General features: G+C 29.5%; 2 pseudogenes; both read right to left on the bottom strand.

Annotated features, from left to right (window-relative positions):
• LOC113374728 overlaps positions 1 to 1,104 on the bottom strand; it is a 17,088-nt pseudogene extending 15,984 nt beyond the window's left edge.
• Positions 1,105 to 3,180: 2,076 nt separating this feature from the next.
• On the bottom strand, positions 3,181 to 23,121 carry LOC113377805 (annotated as a pseudogene).
• Positions 23,122 to 23,343: the final 222 nt, after the last annotated feature.

The following is a 23,343-nucleotide window of genomic DNA, read 5'->3' as shown; positions in this document are numbered from 1 at the left end:
ATTCACAACACTAATTGTGGTACATTTACTACAGTCAGTATCGGAAGGTAAATTTTGATGGGTGGGTTCAAATAAATTATGTTAAAATAGTGTGAAACGAACAAAAAAACTTTATATGCATATAAAATTTTTACATAGGTCTCGAGCAAATTATTGGGTAGTTCGAAATGTAGAGAGTTATAAAAAAAACAGATTTTTTGTCTTTTCTATTAAACTTCTTCAAGGAAATGATTTGTTTATTAACACCTAAGTTGTATTTTTGGTTGTTAAATTAAATATAATATGAATATGTAGAGCCATAAACAAAATAAACTATTATTGTGTATATATTTATTATATCATTTATTACCAACAAAATAAGTCGAATTGAAACAATACATATTTTATTTATGAGTATATGAAGTAAAAATATCTAGTCTAAGCTCTTTTCTAACTTATACAATATCGGAACGGTATTTGCATGTTTCTAATAGGCAATAACATTTGCATTTTAAAAGATAATGTTGATGTACCAATCAAAATATCAGAAAAGAGCTTGAAATGACAAACTTGAGATTCATAACTAAATTTTAATATTACCCAATTTAATTTCATTATCTGTGCACACACATCCTTAGTTATTGAAAAATATTTATCCAATATTTGCTTAATAGTAATAATCTAAAATGTATTATTGCAATTAGCTTAAAAATACTTTGTGAATGTATAGGGTAATATTATATTTTCATTATGTTAGATGATTTATCTAAGATTCGTTACAGAGAGTATAAGCTATAAATCATCAAGGCTTTTGTAAGACCAAAATTAAGTACCTACATAAGAAAATTTTGAAAAATCAGACTTTTATTTAACAACAGTTCTGCACTCATTTCTCAACGCAATTTGTTAGAATCCACATCATCAATAAATTTCCTAATTTAAAGCTATCAGGACTACTTTGTCGAAATATTACGATTTATTTAATGCAAAACTTTTGCACAGTAAGTGCACACCATGGTTCTATGTCCAACTGCTTTATAATTTCCATTCAGCATTAGTATTGAGACATGTAATGATAACAGTGTGTATAAAGTATTGGAAATTAATTACCTTCTTAATTACCATTTATCCTGATATCCTATTAATCGTTTTCACTAATTTAACAATGTCTACTTTCATTCGAATTCAATTTCCTAAGGAATCAATCTAGATTCGCGAGATACTATTGTCCATTTATTTCTACAATTTATCTCTGGACAAGATTATTTTAAGAAAATTAAATCATTACAAGAAAATACTTTATGCTTTTTCCAAACAATTTTTTTTTTTATAAATAATAAAAATGATGTAGGGTCATTCTATAATATAAAATTATATTTAATAATTTGTATGTGCTGGTGTAGTTCACCTCATAAATGCTTGTATATGGTACATAATGCCAATGTACAAAATCGATTTAGATTTATATAGAATGACCCTAATCGAAAATTAATGTCTAACCACAAATTCTTTGGTGCAAAGTACATATCGATATACAATACATTATTCCTAATAGTGTCATTGTATTTAACCCTAATATGATAATATTTGGTTAAACAAATTCATTTACTATGTAAAGTACAGGATACTAAGAGCATCTTTTGATTAAATAATAGAAAAGATTTAACTCTGAACATATCATTTTTATATATAATCAAAATATTATATATAATAAATTATAACAAGAATATATTAGAACCTAAATATCACTATCTTGCTCTTGATACAATAAAAATCTTAAAGAAAATCAAGCAGATCATTAAGTTTATCATGCCAGCTGATCAGAGATAAATATTAACTAAAAATCTAAGTAAAATTTCGATTTGGGCTTGGCACCTTGTCATCGTGTTCAAGTCAATGTTTCATAAAAATGTAATATACTAGTAAGTTGAATGTTTTAGAGCGTAGCAAAATGATTACTTTTTTAGTACATGACATCCTAATAAAATTTTATAGGTACTAATGTAAAAGAACCCTTTCAGGACCCTTTTCTAAATATTGTAATAAATCCGATTTAATGATTTGCCAATTCTATTTTCATATTCTACCAATATTTAATTGAATTTTGATTTAATTATCAATTACAATATAGTTCTCAATTATCCTTTTCATCATAGATGTTGCTTTAATTCATTCGTTGCCAAGTATTAGTACAAGTTTTACCACAAATGACAAAAGTCATAGTATTTTTATGTTTTATGAATGCATATATTATATTTTAAATTCAAGTAATTGAAATTTGTTGGATTTGATGGACCCGTTTATGAGAATATATTTTGGCAATGAACATATGAAAGTATTTATAATTATTAATTATTATTTCTAATTTAACAAAGTCATTCATCTGTAATATTGTATGATCGGACATAAAATTCATGAAAAGTACTATTTCTACATTAATATAAGTTAGATCTATTCTATTCCTGAATTGAATTTTAATTTTAAAAGGCTTTTATGAGTCTGTATTACTAATCAAAAATTAAGCATGAATTAATATTTCCACAAAGGTACAAAATTATAAATTGTGGTAAAAGTTTTGTACAGACTATATACATTGTAATTTTATGATTATTTTAAGATATTAAATTGTTATGAATTAACTATTTTTGGGAATTCTTTCAATAAACTCACTCTTTTCAATTAAATCATAATTATTTATCCCAATTGCTATGTAAGCTTTATAAGTTCGATGGTACATTAAAATATATTACATTAGAATTATTATATAATAATTGGTGGCTCAATCAACGATAATATTTTTGCTGCATTGATTAAATATTATACATAAACATGATTATCAATTAGTAATCTATACATTTTTGAAAATTATGTAAAAATTCAAAGTTTTTGTTGCAGGCAGGCTGCATTAAAATTCACTACTCTTATATATATACATTCTGCAACCTACTTGATCATTAGCGTGACTTCAAGAAAAAAGAAGAGTAATTGAATTTTTGGCTATCATAATGCTTGAAATTACACAATTTAATGTAGAAATTTCTTACACATCACTATATATAAATGACATCTTCTTTACAACTCATACAAATTGACGTTGTTTCTTCAAGTTTCATAATGTGGTATGTTTTTTTACTTGAATATTATTGTCTTATGAACTATATATCATAGAAAAATTGATCATCTTTAATGAATATATTTTTCCTATTGTAGTTTTGAATACATATCTTCAAGTTGAGGTTTAAAGTAAGATTTAATTTGTTGTCTTTTACTCTTGAGAGTTGGAGTCAACAGACCGTTTTGCACTGAAAATGGATCAGGATGCAGATATATGTCTTTCACCTGAAAAATTAATTAAATTTAATATAACTTCATATGTGATACTTCTCATGACTGATTTATATTATCATGTTAATTACCTGTTCGAATGATTTAAGCCCAGCATCTTTGCCCCATGATATTAAATCAGTTAATATTAATTCTTTGACTTCGGGATTGTTACACAGAACGCTAAGTGTTCCAGGAATTTTATTTTCTGATGCCCAACATTTTACTACGTCCACATCAGGTACCACTATAGCTACGATGCATGACTGGAATTGAATTAAAGTTAATAACAAATCGACATTTTCAAACTCTAAAACTCTAAAGTTGAAATTGTGTCAAACAAACCTTCAGAGATTCTCCATAGACAAAAACTTGCTCAATGTACTGCGACCTCAAATAAATGCTTTCAATTTTTTCAGGAACAATATACTCCCCTTGGGAAAGTTTAAATATGTGTTTGCGTCTGTCTACAATTTTCAATGTACCATTCTGAAAAATATATCATTGTTAAAAATAATCAATAAGACATTCGAAACAATTGAATACTCACTGGTAGCCAAGTGCCTACGTCGCCTGTGTGATGCCATCCATCAGCATCAATTGTTTCTGAGGTTTTTTCAGGATCCTTGTAATATCCTTTGAAAACATTGGGACCTTTGACACATACCTCACCGCTTCCTAATGCAGCATAATATTCCATTTCTGGAACGTCCACTAACTTCAGGGATAAATTAAATATTAATGAATGTTTGCATATGCATGAAATTTAAAATAATATAAATGATGGAAATTCTTTCTATTTATAGGTTTTATAGATGCTAACACTTCAAAATCTTTAATCTCTCAAAATTTCGAAGATATTTGAAAATTTTAAAGTTTTAAATTGCGGAATGTTCCAGCAAATTAGCGTTGAGGGGGTATTCTAGTGTGGAAATTCCAAAAAATCGTTTTTTTGTTTCTTTCATATTTTTAAAGCTTAGCTATTCAAGAATATATGGACGAGAAGATTTTTTGAAATTTGAATTATTTTCTTCTGTTTCTATCCTTTTGCGAAACTTTGAAATCTTGAAACTCTTGAAATTTCCAGAGAATTTTCTTTATAGACTTCTCTCTAGTATAATATATACTCATCCCTAAATTTTAATTTTCTCGATTTTTAAAAAATCGTGAAACTCAAATAATGGTCTTTTTCAAAATAGTTGCCGTTTTGTCAACAATTATTTTTTAACTTAATCCTATTATATACCATAGCGACATCATTCTACATGAATATTTTTTATTTTGTATTAATAGGAGGGTTGCAATCCTGTACACGGTCACGTGTCAACTTTTTAAAATCCCCTATTTCAAACATTGCTAATTTTTAAAATTATTAACTTTTGTTTTAATTTTTTTCTGTACTCTGTAACGTTGCCAAATAAATAATAATAAAAAATTGATTGCCTTTTTATGATGATTTAAAAATGATCTAAAATTCAAGTCTCTACACTAGAACCTCCTTAAAGAACGATGCTACCACTAGTTTAATTTTTATTGTTATTAGGGATTTTGGACTTGTACTCCAAGCACGATCATCACATTTAAACTACATTTCAAAATGTTATTGATGAAAAAAAACTTAACTAGCTGTAAGTGGAATTCTGTCTTAAGGCAATTAAGGCATCGTGCCTTAAGGCAAATTGCTGGAACTTCCCGTACCAAAAATTATTTTTTTAAAAACGATTAACATTTTTGAAAAAAATTTACTTTGAAAAGATAAGATTTTTGAGAAACTATAAATTGGACAAAAAATTACTTTTTTTTGAAAAAATAATTTTTTTTTTTAATTTTTTTTTTTTTGAAAAAAAATTTTTTTCTTTATTTTGACATATTGTGGAAGATCTGAACTTTCTTTTCAAAGCAATCGTACTGCTTTATCTGCATAGGGACAAAATATAAAGCGCGTAAGCGCCGCGTCGCTGTCTAACGCATAAGCATTGGTACGGAACCCATAGGAATGTTAACAAAATGTATACTTATTGTTAAAATCTCTATAAAATATCTGATAATTTGATGTGCATATGTCTAATGATCATTTTTGACCGCCAAATGGCTCATTTTTTTACTTTTTCCTCCATATCTCCGAAACCGCTAGACCTACCTTCATGAAAATTATATCGATTCTTTATCTTGTCAATACAAGTGAATTATTCAAATCGGACGCTCCGTTCTCTTAAAAACTGAGTTACCGTTTTCGGCACTTTTTGCCCCGTATCTTCGGAACGGCTAGACCTGCCTTCGCCAAAAACTAATCAGCACGTCTCCTTATCAATACAAATCGAATGTTTTTTGAATTATTCAAATCGGTTGATCCGTGTTCCCGAAATCGTCGACGAAAATTTGTATCCGCACATACATACACACACATACATACATACATACATACATACATACATACATACATACATACATACACACACACACACATACATACATACATACATACATACATACATACATACATACATACATACACACACACACACATACATCAATTTTTTCTAAGGTATGCCAAAATGTTCAGAAACCTCTGAAACGTGAAGATATATAAAAATTTTCATTTTTGATTTTTTTGCGATTACTATAACTTGCCCTACGGGAAGTTAATTATATGTATTGATCCTCCTACCTTAACGGCACAGCATGCCACCGGAGGTCCAACGTGTTCTGGCATGTGATCTCCTTGTACTGTCAACGTGACAGGGGCAGTGCATTCAGTTTGCCCGTAGCCTTCGACTACCAAACAACCCAGAGCGCAACGAATAAAAGTCAAGACACTTCCAGCAAGTGGGGCACTTCCCACTACCATCAACCGCAGACGACCACCGAATCCAGCTTGAATTTTGCGGAAGACCGCGCGATCCCAGAATGATGTATTACGGACTACTCCTCTGGGGTAAAGGAAATAGAAAATTGTACTAAATTAAGTATCGATATATCGATATTAAAAACGCGATGCTATTATAAATTTTATTTTATTAAAAATTATTTATATAAGGTAAAAGACCCAGTTATTGACCCTGGCCCAGTTTCTGACCTTTTCAACTTTTTTTGGAATTAATTAAAAAACTATACATTGAATGTGAAAATAATTTTTTTCTTAATTGACAGTAATTTATTCTATGCCTCATTATTGTCAATTAAAAAAATATAAAAAATATTAACTAAATAAAAAAAAATTTTTAAACCAAAAGTGACTGTGGAAGCCATTTTTTAGCTTTAGTCTAAACAGTTTATGTAAGGAGCTACGACAATTGAGTTCGTGCACTAATTATGATGTAAGTACGAAAATCTAACTAAAAATATACAAATAAGTCAATAATTAATTAAAATTTATTTTAAAATATTTATAAAACATATTAAATTTAGTTTTATTACTGAAATTTGAGGGTCAATAACTAGGCTCAATTTTAAGTGTATGTCACAGTTGTTGACCCTGCAATTCTAACCTTCTAAAAGCTAAGTTATTTGTCACATGTTTTTAGTCACTTGTTCATTAAATGTAAAAATAATAATATTTATTGTTATCTTATATTTTTTTACTATTTTTCGTAGTAAAGTGATAAATTTACATTTAATATTCATTGGTATAAATGAAAGATTGTATTTAAATCTTGTAAATACATCTTTTAAGTGATAAAATTATTAATAATTTGAAGAAACGAAAAGCTAAGGAAAAGGTACCGACAGTTTATACATCTGATTCGTGGTTAAAATATCATGACGACAAAGAAGCAAAGAAACGAAAATTAGAAGAAGAAAAAGAATTGAAAAAAGCTGAAAGGTCCAAAAATAAAGCCATCAAGGAGGCAGAAAAAATAATTAAAAAAGAAAAACTTGAAGAAAAAAAGAAACAAAAAGCTCTTAAAATAAAAAAAAGTCCAAGTAATTTAAATAATTAATTTTAATTTTTTTTGTTTGTGTAATATGTTATAACAAGACTTGAACTATTTATACGTTAAATTTTAACAAACTGTATATTTTTAGAATAAATATTTAGTTTATTTATTTTAATAATAATTTCAGTTTATTTAAAATTGGTAAGCACTTCATAACCTAATCATGATTAAATTTGAGGGTCAGAAATTGGGCTACGGTCAGGGTCAGAAACTGCCACACGAAGAATTCTGAGGGTCAGAAACTGGAGCTCTTAATGTCAATTTTTAAAACGTCAATTTAAAATATAAATTTAGTTCAAATAATTTTTTTATGCACATTACTTTATTTTAAAAATCCTAAACTAATAAATAAAATTATAATTTTCTTCATTAAGTTAAGTTTTATATTAATTATTATAGTTTAACCTCCACCGTCACTCTAAAAAGGTCAGAAACTGGGCCCCTTACCTTACGTGCTATATAAAACATTATATGAGCCGCTCAGTGCACACATCGACTAACTCCATTTTTTGAAAAAACTGAGATATTAGTGCGAAAGTACTCATAACTACGTGTAATCATAACTGTTAGTGATAATAATAACTTTTCGGAATAATTAAAATTAACACTGTGAAACATAATTTTTTTTTGACCTCTGAATAATAACTCATTTATTTCAGAAGACATTTTGATTAACTCCATTTTGTAGTGCATATGTTCCGGCTTTACCGGTTTTCGGGTTTCATGAATCACAAATAAGAATTTGATAAAAATATAAACCCTAAGATTGTTTGGCAAAAAACTGTAGAGTCTCAAGGATGTTACAAACTTACATACTAAAATTCGTGTACCCGGCAAAACAGAAATATTAAAACTGTCTTAAGTTTATTGAAACTTGTTTAAAATACGGAAATAAGAGCTAAGTCAATTGAAATGAAATTTCTGGTCAGTGGAAATAGCTATTTACCTATTGACTCTAAATTATTGAGTCACGTGCAAAAAAAATCGAGACATTTTTTCACTAGATAATTGGTACAATATAATAAAAACATGTAAAAGGAAAGCGCCATTTTAGCTAATCCAAATATTCCATGAAGATTTTTTATCAACAAAGCCATTAGAACAATCACTAACAGAAAAGTAACAGAGTGTCCAGTAAATTTATAAAGTTAGAAATCTTATATAAGCCAATCTTATACGAGGTGTGTTCAAAAAGTACCCGGAATTACTAATAATTAAATTTCGCGGGTCTGGAGTGTCTGATTGTCAAAATTTTTTTTTTATTGTGTTGGTATACATGCCCCTAAAGTATGATGAAATTTTCAGCTATATTCACTGTTTACTTTGTCTGTGGTAGTCGCTAAGGTTCGACGTGTTTTTCTGAGCTCGGCGATTTTTACAATGGAAGAATTGAAAAGTCAAAGAATTTGTATTAAATTTTGCGTAAAAAATGAAATAAAGTGTTGCAAAGTGCAAAAATTCACCAGATATGGCTCCGTGTGACTTTTTCCTATTCCCAAAGTTGAAGAGACCCATGAAAGGACGGCGGTTTTCCTCGATTGAAGAAAATCGCTGAGAGTGCTCAAGGACATATCAAAAAGTGAATATCAAGGGTGCTTCGAAAATTGGAAAAACGCTGGCATAAGTGTATTATATCTGGGGGGGACTACTTTGAAGGGGACCACATTAATGTAGACGAATAAATAAATATTTTTTTGAAAAAACGAAAATTCCGGGTACTTTTTGAACAGACCTCGTATAATTTAAATGTGTCTATAATGAAGATACGTATTTTAAAGCTATTAATATAAGAAAGTCTGTACCAGGTTGACCAAAATGTTTGAATAATATACAATAGTCATTATTATATTATAAAGCTAGAACTTTGAAAAAGGAAAAATTGAGAGACATAAAGGACTTCCTAAAATTCATTCCCCCCACTACGAAAAATTGACAGAAATTATTCTAATCATAATAGAATACAGCTGATAGAGAAATTATTATTTATAGAATTACTGATTAATCACAAATAATATATTACAACAGTTAACATTTATTTTTATGAAAATGCTTTAACACAAATATATAAGAATTAGGTTTATTTTTTTTTTCAGTTGACAACTTGATTAACTCCACAAGTCATATCAAATCTTTAACTTGAATTATAATTCTTTACTCACTATTTACTGTAATTAACCTTATATACCGTCACATGTAAGCTATATATGTATTCATACGTTCTACATTATATTTTCCAACTTATATTATTACAGGAATTTTTAAAAGCAATGTGCATTACTTCATCGCTTTTCTCCACTTTCTGTTTTTTGGAGTTAGTCGATGTGTGCACTGAACGGCTCATATATCACTTCTATATTACTTCCTACATCTATTTACCTTTTAATCTCTGCTTCCTTGGAACTCAAAGCAAGACTAAACAGCGCCCGTTTGAGCATTGATCCCGAAATTTCGCTTTGCACCTTATCGTAAACCCTGTTCAGTAACCTGGGTACTGCTGGCATGGTTGTGGGCTTCAAAGCCTTCATATCGTCTGTAAGTCGTCGTATGTCCCCGGAGAAAATCCAACTGATGCACCCGCCATATACATTCCATGCTTTTGGATAATGAATTCAAAATTAGCGAGATTCAAAATTTACAATTGGTATTTTAATCGAAATTATATTTTACCTCACAGCAACGTTCCAACATATGAGCCAATGGTAAAAATGAAATCATTACATCACTAGGGACTGGTTTGTGCTCTCCTAATTGTAATGTAACAGCGACCACGCCAGCCACTACATTTTCATGAGTTAACATGACTCCCTTTGGGTTTCCTGGAACACATCGAGTTTGATCAATTTCGTCAAATATAAAATATTGTTTTATATTATTTTGTTTTTACCGGTGGTTCCAGAAGTGTAGCAGACCGTACATAAATCACTCGGTTTAGGCGGTTGTTCTTTATGTCCTAATACTGCTCCAGTTTTTTCAACATCTTCAAATCGCAATATTTCCATGCCTGTAAAATAATATGATTGTATATTAGTTGGAAATTGATAACAAGCATCATTTCAAACGCGGCTCAGGTTAGCCTTTTGGCTATATATCCTGAAATAAACAAGTAAAACTATAGGACAACAAATGACTGTAAAAATACAAAACCTTCTGACCAATAGCAGAACAACCAAAATCGATATATGGTCTTGGAGAAAAGTGGAGAATATCAAATACGCTAATATTGTAGCAACTGACAAAGTAATTAAATATAAGAAGAGAATGGAAAATACAGACAGTCGGAACAAGCACAAGGAAATAAAATATATGGTGTTAGTCCAAGATGAAGCACATGGAAAATGGAAGCAGAAATATAAAAAATAGCTTCTAGAATAGAAAAAAAATGAGATGTGCTAAATCACCTTCGATCAGAGCACTAATAATAATAACACCGACTTTAGCTGTGATTTAATCAACGATTATTAAATTATAATTTTACGTTCACTTACCTAAATTTTTGGCTCTTTGGGTAGTGGCCGGGCGAACATCTTTGATTGTGACCAGTCGTTTGAGACATCGAGGAGATCTGTCCAGTAATAAACCAGCTTTCCGATCATCTTCGCAAATCACGACCGATATTTCAGCTGCAATATAGAAAATTCTATTAAGTATATATAAGACAAACTCAACTTGAACTTAAAACAGTACTTGATACGTAATAAATGCATAAAAATGTGGAATTCATCGATACTAATATACATTTTTTAAACAATGTCTTCGTCTATTATACTGAACTGTACTCAATTTCTAATTCTTTAAGTATTTTCATCTTCTTGTAGGTATAGAGATTATAAAACTTAATCCGGCTCCTATTATTCACCCTGAAAAAGTTGCAGTTGGGGGTTCAACGAAACATGCTAACTCATTTCTGCTATATCATGAATGCACAGGAAAAACAATAATTATATTAATAACAACTAAATTAATACCAACAAATAATAAAAAAAACAATACTACAAACAATAATAACAACAAATATTAAAAAAAACTATAAAAATAACAGTGCTGAAACGAATTAATGGTATTTCGATGTATTTATATGGAAATAAAACGATTCGACACAAGAGCGTAGTTACGGTCACGTAATAACAAATACTTAATACGCTTAAATGCTGTAATGAATTCATTATGAATAACAAACTAGTGGTGCATGGCATCGTGCCTTAAGGCAAATTGCTGGAACTTTCCCGTACCTGAATTGAATATTATTATAGAGCAAAAAAATTAATAGTCAATAAATATTGATCAATGGTTAATTACTAAAAATTAGTTATTGAAAATCTTGGTACGGAACCCAAAAAAAATGTAAGAAAATTAGTCCACATGTTTAAAATCTCTATAAGATATCTGATAATTTGATGTGCATATGTTTAATGATTATTTTTGATCGCAATCGTGCGCCCGAATTGTCGACGAAAAATTGTATCCAAACATACACACACACATCCATTTTTTCTAAGGTATGCCAAAATGTTCAGAAACCTTTGAAACGATAAGATATGCAAAAATTTTAATTCTCGATTTTTTGCGATTACTATAACTTACCCTACGGGAAGTTAAATATATGAAGTATTTAGATAGAAACAATTGTACGATTGATCTCTAGAAATTGATTGCATGTTGTTCGTTTAATTTGCAAATGGTAAATTCCCATTGCAAGGTAGAAAATGAAATGGTCTAAACCAAATAAACAACAACCCGCATAAAGATTTATTTGTAAATTGTTCCTACGCATTGCGGCAACCCGTATGGCCATTAAATAATTTTTCTAAAAATATAATTGATACCGATTTTGTAAATTAACAGATAATGAACCAACAACTGATAAACTTGCAATAAATTTTGTTTTGCCGTAACTTATACTGGCATCGGAGATCATTAATGAACACCTGCACTATAGCTTTTGTTAACTTAACAAAAGCTCGTGCGGTCGTATCTGGTTACAATCAATATTTTGCATGGTGTTGAATTACTGGCAAAACGCGATAAGCCGTGAATTTGAAAAATCTGACATATAAGTGTAGATAATGATAATCTTATTGATTGCACAATTTATTATACCGATACCAATTGCATTTTAATATATTTTTATTACAAATATAATTATATTACTTTTTTATGCAATTCTCCTTTTTTGTGATAGCTAATCCTTCACCTACATATTGCACACTATATAGAGCAGAGCAAGGCACAAAGTTCCAATTTGACTTTCAGTAACTATACTGTCTAAACCAGCAGTCTGGGAACATTTTTCATTATGACCGCAATTTTTTTTGTCTAAGTTGATATTACCAAATACTGTAAATATCAATTAAAAATACATACTTTTTACCCTCAAATATTGTTTTTTACCCCATTTGGAGTAGTTTACCCCGGATTTCCGACCACTGGTCTAAACCAAATAAAACAACTATATTTATACTTGTTTTTATCTATGAAAACAACACAAAACACGTATCAAACAAATAACTATCTAACTATATTCAGTAAAGTTCCTAGTTATTTCTTAATTACAGAAATGTTTTTTCAATATTTTTCTAAAATTTATCATCTACCCCATAGGCAGGGTCAAAAGGGATAGCCAGGAGGCAAATAGATCTAATGTGTAATTTTAAACGTTGGAGAAAAACTAAATAAAAGATACAATATTAAACCAAAATAAAATTTCATGGACACATTTTTCACAAAGATCAAACTGCATATAACCTTGACCTGGTATTTCGTCAGAAATATTTGAGCCGAGATGAAACAACTATTAATTTATCTCTTGTAAAATTGTTTTTTTATATACTATTTGATTGTTTACTTTTTTGCCAGGGTAATGGTTCAGTTAGTACTGTTTACTCCACCCACATGTAAGATTTTATATTATATAAAAAACTGTTGCATCTAACTGAAAAACAACAATACATATTGTAAAACAATTAAATAACGTATACAGAAAAATTAGAATTATATATAGTAAACTGAATAAAAAAACCTCCTCAAAGCCAAAAAAAAACTACCAACGAAAAAAAACTTTTGTTATAAATATTGATACATAACCCTTTATCTCCTGATAGCGATTGGTTACACTTCTGTTGCCTTCTACTTTAAAATAGTATTATTAAATCATTCTATACTTATGTTTGAGATAATGGAGGTAGACCTTTTTACCCGCCGCCCTTTAAACACCGCTCTACCCTATACTATTTTTAATTTTTAATAATACAATAGTTTTTATTACATTCTATCTGCTCGGAATGGAAATCGTTTTAAAGTAACAACACGAAAGATATAATTATTACTTGTTTACCAGCTATAAAACGCCTTCATCATCAAGTTCAAAGTGTAAATATAAATACAAATAAGAAATAATGAGCAAACTGGCGCAAAATTTAATTGTACAATATTTATTCATCATCAGCAACTAGGAGCTTTACTGGTTATTCAAATAAAAAACTGTTATTGTTATTTCAATAGCAATAAAAATGTTTTTATTTTTATATATTTGCGCAGTATGCTAATGCTGTTGTGTAGAGAATTTAAGCTTCTTAAATATTGGGGCAGAAATATGAAATTTTAGGAATAAAATCAATAAATACCAATTTAGTAGAAAAAATGCATCTGGTACAATTTATTTGTATTACAAGTGTCTTTTTTCCCCAAAAATACAAATCATAGATACATTTTCTATTACAGTAGAACTCCTTTAGTTCGTCTTGCTCCGGGACTGACCTCTTTATCGGATTATCGGGTCAGACAATTAGGGTAATAATTAAACTACAAAATCAATAGAAAATACAACAAAGCAAATTTACGTTCTTTTAAATTATATATTTAAATTTTTGAAGCAGGCTACGTATTTCGTACAACATACTTCGTTCATGAACATGGACAAAACGAAATTTACCATGGACAGAATAATTACTGAACAATAGCGAGTTCTTCCGAATGATTCCGAACCACCCTGAAAATGTTCTAAAAGCCCTCGATCATTTTTATTCGCTGTAAAGGCACATTTTTTTTAAAAAAAAAACGAAATTTACGGAAAAAATGCCGGACTATCGGGATTTCCGTACTGGTGGGTACCGAACTAAAGAACTTCTACTGTATATAGGTTTTAAGTCATTAGAATATTTTAGGGTGCCGATAGGAATAAGGTTCCTATATGAAATATGAATCAAAGTGAGCAAAGAAAAATCAGATCATTTGACCCATCACCAAATTTATGTCTGAAGGTAATACCGATGATGTAATAATTTGCACTCGGATGGAGAATTTCAATTCTGAAACTTATTAGATAAATTCCATTTAACAAAACTATTTCTTACCTTGTTTTATGATAAAAGCGCAAGCCTCGGGTCCTAATGTGTCATACAATGGCACAATCACCATGCCGTAGCAATAGGCGCCTTGTTCCGTCAATATCCATTCTGGACAATTTTGGGCATACACTCCAATCAATGTTTCTGGTCCTGGGTTCAATCCCAATCCGACCAGTCCACTGCCAAAATTCCTGGCTCGGAGTAAAGTTTCATTGTAATTTAACCATGTGTACGGTGATGTGGTCGTTTCTCTCCATCCCAAGCATGGGCCATTATCTGAAAATAATATATAATTGAAAATAAATGATCAACTCTATTTTGATCGAGTAGACGAGTAATACTAAATCAGACAATTCACCGAGGGATATTAACTAGAAATAACAGTTATGTTTTCGCAAAGAAAATAACCATCTGTTTTAAATTTCGGAAGGAATGAGAAATCAATTTTAATTTTTGAATCTTTAAAATTTCCAAGTTTCACCAGAATGTATAATAACATCGGTTGTATCGAAGCAGCGTAAAGATTTTGGATTTATTATTACTACCCGTACAATTTTCATCCATTTTAACACGTTAATAGCCACGATAATATCAGAAATGTTTTACTTGGATCATGGTAACTTTATTAGATGATTTAGTTAAAAATGTATCAAAGAAATTTTAATGTGTCAAAGCCAAAGTTTGCCAAAATTCCTGGAAAAACACTGCTTTTTATGTCACACCTAAATGACTAACATGGCCCTATATCAAAACATTTTTTCTACAAGTCAAGAAATTTTCAAGTCAATTTGCCAGTCATATATGTCTAATATGACTGACATGGCAATTAACGTGTTAAAAATAATTTTTCTGCTACCCAAACAAGCTGAAAAATATGAAAATTAGTGGATTTTATGCTCGTTGATCTTAGAAGATAATAAACTTGTTACTTTGCTAACAAGAGCTAAATTTAAATCAAGTAGATATATCTTTTGATTATAAAATTATGAGTACAAACATGCAACTCTATAAAAACTCTAGTAAAAATATATCGAATCGCTACGTTTAACCAAGGAGGCGTCCATTAATCACGTGATGGATTTTTAATGATATTGAATATGAACTTAAGTATTACCATATTTTCAAAAATATACAAAATTGGGACTGCGGATGCCTTCATTCTAACTTTTCTCCATTAGGTTTTGTTTATTAGTAGTAAGTTCACCTCAGAATTCGAGATACCCAGCTGTAAGTCTGTAAATACTTGTTATTGACACTCTAAAGTTGTCTCAAAACCTACATATGGTATTGACACCCTACCATGTGTACAACTTCAGGGTGTCAATATACAAATATTTGCAAACTTACAGCTGGGTATCTCGAATTCCGAGATTCTTACCTAAATTTAAGCTTAAATGACTGGACTATACATATGTTTACATTTCGTTTTTTGTGCGATAATATGTCGTCGCAATATAAAATATGAATGTTAATATTTATAGTAATGATAATAATTTCAATATTATCTATCCCAAATAAATTTAATAAATCGTCATTATACTAACTTGATACTTTGGCCCCTTTTCTGAAGGTGTCATACAGCGTCCTTGTATCTTCATCAATGTAAGAAATATATTTGCCCTCTTCAGCTTCTTTGCAAAATCGCGATACATGAATATTTTCAGAGCCCTGCAATGAAAAATAAAATAATATAATTTAATGTAAAAGATTCTGACAATTTATATTTAATTGTTAATTATTATTCTTAATTACTTAACGTTGTATGTGCTTAGAATTTCATACTCAAATATCTCAATATAATTCTGTTATTTGTACTCTAGTAGGACGGGGCACAAAGGTCCAATTTGACTTGAAGTAATTTTACTGTCTAAACCAAATATATCTCAACACATAACACGAATCAAACAATTATCGAACTGTGTTCAGTAAAATTCCCAGTCAATTAATTTCTTATTATAGATGTGTTTTTTTATTAACTTCCCTTAGGGTAAGTTATAGTAATGGGCCAAAAATCGAAAATATTTTCACGTTTCAGAGGTTCCTGAATATTTTGGCATACCTCAGAAAAAATTGATGTGTGTATGTGTGTGTGTTTTATGTGTTCGCAATTTTTCGTCTACGTTTTCGAGCGCACGGATCAACCGATTTGAATGGTTCAAAAAACATTCGATGCCTATTGATAGGGAGATGTGCTGATTAGTTTTTGGCAAAGGCAGGTCCAGCCGTTATGGAGATACGGAGCAGAGTGCAAAAAATAGAAATCGAATTTTTGAGAGAACGAAGTATCCGATTTGAATGATCTAAAAAACATTAAATTTGTAATGATCGGAAGAAGTGGTGATTTTTGCAAAGGCAGGTCCAGCCATTTTGAAGACACGGAGCTAAATGTGCAACAGGGTGAAATGGGATAGTCAGGGGGCAAGCAGATCCAATGTCTTATTTTTAATTTCAAAGGAATTTTACGAATGCTACATTATACAACCAATGCTAAAGATAAATTTCATGGGCAATTATTTGCAAGAATTATAAAAATGAACCCTTTCATTATTCTTCATAATCTCTTATTTCTTCTCTGATAATCATCTTACACAACCTTTTAAGTAATTAATCAAAAGAATTTCAAGTCCAGTAATTTCAGAGTTAATGAATTGTGAAAATATGTTTTGAAAGCACCCTTTTTTCGCAATTAATTAGTAATTGTTATTAATGTTTTATACCGATTTTGCAAATTAACAGATAATGAAGCAATAATTGATAAACTTGTATAACATATTAATTTATTGCATGGTTGTCTTTTCAGATTAAAATATTTTCTGACAAAGTTGTTCCAGTATATGATTAGACCCACACATATTCTAGATCTCTATTATTATTAAGATTTTCTTTTTCTAAACTCGAAACATTCCGTTTTCCACTCCTAAGAATTTTTAATATTTATGAGATTTACATGGTTTTAAGTAGTTACTACTGGTTGTGAGTAGTTTGATATTCCCAGAAACGTAAACATCTAAAACGCTTTGTTAATTGTGTTTATTTTAATATGTTTGTGATTCGTGGTGTTTTAAAGTTTAAACATAAGAGTATTTGAAGTCAATCTAAGTTCCTGAAGAAGGACATACCGCATACATAAAGCGCCGAAAATGTTGTAAAACTAGGCGTAAGTGGCATTCTAAGCTTCGGTGAATTTTTATAATTAAATCGCTTTTTGTAGGCCCATAATATTTTAGGATGTTCATTAAGACCATCATAAAGTTTCATCAAAACTTCAATAAAATGGAAATTTTTGCATAAAGGTTTCTGAACATTTTGGCATACATTAGAAAATATGAATATATATGTGTATTTAAGTATGTGTGTCTGTGCGGATACAAATTTTCGTCGACGAGTTCGGGAACACGGGTCCAAAAAACATTCGTTTCGTTACTGATGGAGAGACTGAGTTTTTGGCAAAAGCAAGTCCAGCCGTTTCGAAGATACGGGGAAAAAAGTGCAAAAGATAGCACTTGTTTTTGAGAGAACGGAGCGTCCAATTTGAATGATTCAAAACACATGTTATTTGTATCGATTCCAAATAATATCTTTCACATGGTTTTTAAATTTCATACTCCGTTCTGGAGTTTTTCGCGAATTCCATTCTGATCGTATTGCTATCGAGTTTCATCAAATGGCTTTTATATTCTGGCGAAAATCCGATTGTAATTTATCCTTCGGAAAATTAATAGTGAATAATTTAAAAAAGCTTATCAAATATGAGTAAATAAGTTTTAAATAACATACTACATAATTTTTCAGGAAAATATTTGTCGTATATCAATATCTAGTAAATCGATACACTTATATTTAATTCAACCATAGAATAGTACATATACATATATGTACTATTTTATAGTCATATACGTATATAGCTAAGAAGAAACCACATTTTTTGTATTGATTCAACTAAATTTATATATATATATATATATATATATATATATATATATATATATAATTGAGTTGAGAATAGTATGACTCCTAATTATTTCTGAATGCGTAAAATATTCCCTTAGCTTCGTCCAGTTGCATGTATATACGGCTTCATTAAACATTTATATCTATTCTATGAAGATATTTTTTTAAAATATGTACTTTGAACGAATCTATTACGGTCTTTCTGAAAATACATCGAAGGATATTTATTATTTATTTATACAAAAGTCCTTCAGAAACAAGTGTTGTTATGAAGAGAAATCTCACGATGTTAATTATCATAAGAGGGCTGGTAATAATATAGGTCGAGTAATAATATAAAGAGAAATTAGCTCGGCTATTCAGTAATATTCATTTGGTTAGCAGATTTTTTTTTGTATGTATTTATTTGCCCTTATATTAACAACTTAGCCATTTATATGCTTTAAAAATTTATTTTATTCCAATTTTTACAATTATCTAAAAGCACATAAAAAATAGCTTTAATATTTCATCTTTATTAACTTCCCGTAGGGTAAGTTATAGTAATCGCAAAAAAACGAAAAAGAAAATTTTTGCATATTTTTACGTTTCGAACGTTTCTGAATATTTTATACAACCTGAATATTATTATATCTTACAAAAAAAGTTAGAAACAATGAATATATGTGTATGCGTGTATGTTTGGATACAAATTTTTGTCTACGATTTCAAGATCAACCGATTTGAATGATTAAATAAAACATTCAATTTCTATTGATGGGAAGACGGGCTGATTAGTTTTTGGCAAATGCAGGTCTAGCCGTTTCGAAGATACGGGGAAAAAGGGAAAAAAGGAAAATGGCAATGTTTGAATAATACAAATTACTTCAATAAACTTACGTTTCTTACACGGCACAGATTTTTCATGTGTTTTATTATTTGCACTATAATTATTTATGGGGAACGAAATAAAATATTCTTCAAATCCAGACATTTTTTATTAACTCAAGATTTGTACTACTATTTAACCTTAAAATGTAATGACATGAAACACCGAAAAATGAACAATATGCTTCACGCTTTCGGTGACGTACGCACGTACAAAGTCTTGCATACAAAGAAGCCTCGCTTATAATACGACGATCAATCACAATCGACCCGTATAAAAATGATATCATCGAGAGCGAATGACGAACCATTGGCAGTCGACTCGGCCGTAACGCAATTCCGTTGCATCTGTACGGTTTTACACTCTAGTCGCATCTAAAGAAGTTTTACTTCAATAAATAAATAAATAAACAAAGGTCTTTAAATAGAAGAGTTTCTTGTTATTTTTATATAAAAGTTATAAATTCATTATTTTATTGTTCATTATCTTCATGAGGTACGTGTGAACGTGTTCATATATACAGTTTATACAGTATATACATACAGTTTATATATTTAAAAAATCTTTTTACAGACAGCCATAATGTATTTTTTACTATAATGGATTTTTCAATAAATCTATTCTTTAATCTATTTTTATGATGTATATTAAAAAATAAACTCAAGATGCTAGTGGAAAATACACGTGTCTAATGGGAAAACACTCTTAGATTTCTTGCCAAAAATATTTTCATGCGGTAAATAATAACAAACAAAACCGTTAAGATAAACACCGTTTTCGTCGTAGGTTATGTATATTGAAAATGAAGGAATATGAAATATTACACATGGTATTTCAAAGTATATTTTCATATATCGACTTCCGAAATATATGCAAATTTCAATTTAAAGTTTAAAATAGACTGGGTTATAGATCGTATATAGATCACTCGACATTGAAGAGGAAAGGCTGCGCATATTTTATATCGCATTTTTATTTATGTTATAATGGTTTTATTTAAAAGTATCCTCAATGTAGTAACAGACTTAATACATGTCAATAAATATCTTTTGACACGTATCATTCGACTTCTTGCTTTATAACCTAACATTAAAACCATCATCAGCTTTTTGCATTAAGTAGTACAATAATGCTTCAACAAAATGAACAAAGTTCAGAATTCATATGACTTTGTATCTGTTTTTATATGAATCAATTTATAAGTTTGTTTCATGAAATTGCAGGTTTCAATAATTAACACAAGGGAATTGGTTTAAACATTATACTATGGGAAATTTTAATTCCTGAGAGATACCAAGACGCATCAGGTTTGACGCTTAAAATTAGTATTTCTATTTTATTCGTGTGATAGTATATATGTATTAAGTTGTCGTTTGTTGTCATTTTTTTCTGTAAGAATAGTAGGGGAGGCTGGGTGCGATAGAGACAGTCGTCATAGCAGCTAAACTAGATTGAATTTGAGATATATGGTCCAAAGGAGAAAGATGAAGTATGTCTGTTGGAACAAGTTTCCATTATTACATAGAGTCAGTGCTCTACATTAACATGATCTGTAGACCGCATTGCTTTTAAAGAGTCAAAGGTAAGTTATTTCGTTCGATTTCTTTTAATAATAATTATTACTTGTATACGGATAAATCACTTTGTTTGTTATTTTGTGACAAGTTTTATGATGTCTTTCTCGGTTGAAAGGCTGGATATGTAAGAAACATTTAATTGAACTAAGACAAAATACGAAAGAGAAAAGGAAAGGAAATTTCAATACAAGAAAAAAGATTTCACAAAGATATTTCTTGTTACATATTAAATATAACTAAGGTAAATTAACAAAATTATTGCTGATAAAAAAAAGTGGCACAACCATACCCACTCACCCTCACTACATTGGCAAAAAAAAAAACATTTTCCATATAAATATCAAACTAAAAAAAATCAACCATTTGCAAATATAATAAAATGAGCTTTTTTGTCTTCAATTGTTTAGTTAGACTTTCAATTAGTCGAAAAAAAGATAACAACCTTATATCATATATGCAAGAAATAGGATTTTTTTTTTAAATTAATGAGCACGGATCCTTAAAGAACTTATAATTAGCCATAAAAACAATCAAAATACTGAATTGGCTTTCCTTATAATCTGATAAATAAGTCAAAATAAATTCAATTTAGCTTAATCTTCTGTATTGGTCCTTTATGGTTCAGAAAACGAATAGTCTCATTTACCAAGGTAAATACATCGAAAAAGAGAAGGTCGAGCGGATAATTCGAAAATCGCGATTGTAGTGAAATTTGGAAAACATCCAGGAAACCAAATTAAATCACAAGCCACAGATATTTTGTTTATCCAAACTATTTATTACCACACAATGTTGCATCATAAATTGTTTTATATAAATATTTGTTGGATAAATTGTTTCATGGGAACTGCAACTTCAAGACAAGAAGAGGCTAGAGTTAGGACTGAAGTAATATAATAAAGAGAGTACTACAAAGAGTAAGTAAATTTTATAAAAATTACTTTCTTGACATGATTCTGAAGTAAAAATTAAGAGTAGAGTGGCCTGCTTATTGGATAGAAAAGAATGTGAAAAATGTGAGACATATCATATTTCTTTCAGAAATATCTTGTTAAATATACTTGTTTGAAGTATGAACGAGAATATATGAAAATAAAATGCAAGACAAGGGAGAATTGAAGACAATTATGACGTCAAACAGTCAATAAAAAAAAGATGTTTCTTTCATCTAGAGCACTTGCCATCATTATAAATTATACAGTCAATTGGCTTTCTATCAATATTCATCTTCGCAATTTCCACACGGGTAATTTATTGCATTAGAAATTGATTGATTGCTTATGACAACAAAATAATGTGATTTTATGATATTTCACTATGTGGGAAAAACATCATCTTTTTTATGTGCAACAGCTTCAAAAGTATTTAAAAACTAGGATCGTGGTAGTCGTTTATAAAACCAAAATTCCGCATAGTTTTGAAATTATCAAACTTTTAATAATATACTGTTGAAATTAATAATTATAAAAGTTGAAGTATACAAAATTATATGTTTCAAGTATACCAGAAATTTTAGAATTCCAGAACAAATTATACCTATAGTAATTGCCTAATTCCTATACACGTTGCAATATAATGAAATACAAATTACTATTAATTACACAGGCCTACAAAAAAATTGTTTTGTTTGGTGCATCAAATGTTAGAGCTGATTCTTATAGTATTTTTTGCGCTGATTTCAAATCTGCAAACCATGTTTTTTGTATCAGCTCTAGTCTGGAACTTGGAAAAAAGTTGCCGAAACCAGGTCCATTCTAGGTCGTCACGGAAAAGAACTTTTCACAGTGTAACTAACTAAGGCCGAATGGGTCTTGTAAGTTTGTATGTACGAGTAGGTATATCTCATTCAAATAACATTCTGAATTGTATTACTATTTTGTACTTTCATTCCTTATATATCATATATATATCATATCTTGAAAACTAAAGCTCATAGCGCCCCAAATATACTTAAAAACAGCATTAAAATCGTTTGCACCATTTTCTATGTTGGCCTGTATTATATGTACTCGAATGTAATATTTAATTCAATTATTTAACTTACTGGCAAAACAGCACTCTGTTTATTCATATCAATTGGCAGCACAATGGGTGCTGGAAAAGTGCAACACCCACAGCAAGGCATTTTGGATGATTTTTAACCACTAAGAAAGTTAAAATAATTTATTGCAAACTTTCATCCAAATACTGACACAATAAAAATGAAACGCAAAACTGCCATGTTAATTCTGGCAAAAACGAATCATGTAAAAATTGGTATAATCAACAATTGCAAAAAGTTAACTTTTTGTGATAATAACTGTTGCATCACTAACATTTATTTCATTCACGATCTTACATCACTGACAGGTTAGGTAACTAAA

The sequence above is a fragment of the Ctenocephalides felis genome, unplaced genomic scaffold, assembly GCF_003426905.1.
Source record: "Ctenocephalides felis isolate EL2017-DRISC unplaced genomic scaffold, ASM342690v1 CF-g0.4_SCAFFOLD_01886, whole genome shotgun sequence".
NCBI lineage: Eukaryota > Metazoa > Arthropoda > Insecta > Siphonaptera > Pulicidae > Ctenocephalides > Ctenocephalides felis.
The sequence above is the reverse complement of the archived record's forward strand: the minus strand, read 5'-3'. Positions and strand labels throughout refer to the sequence as shown.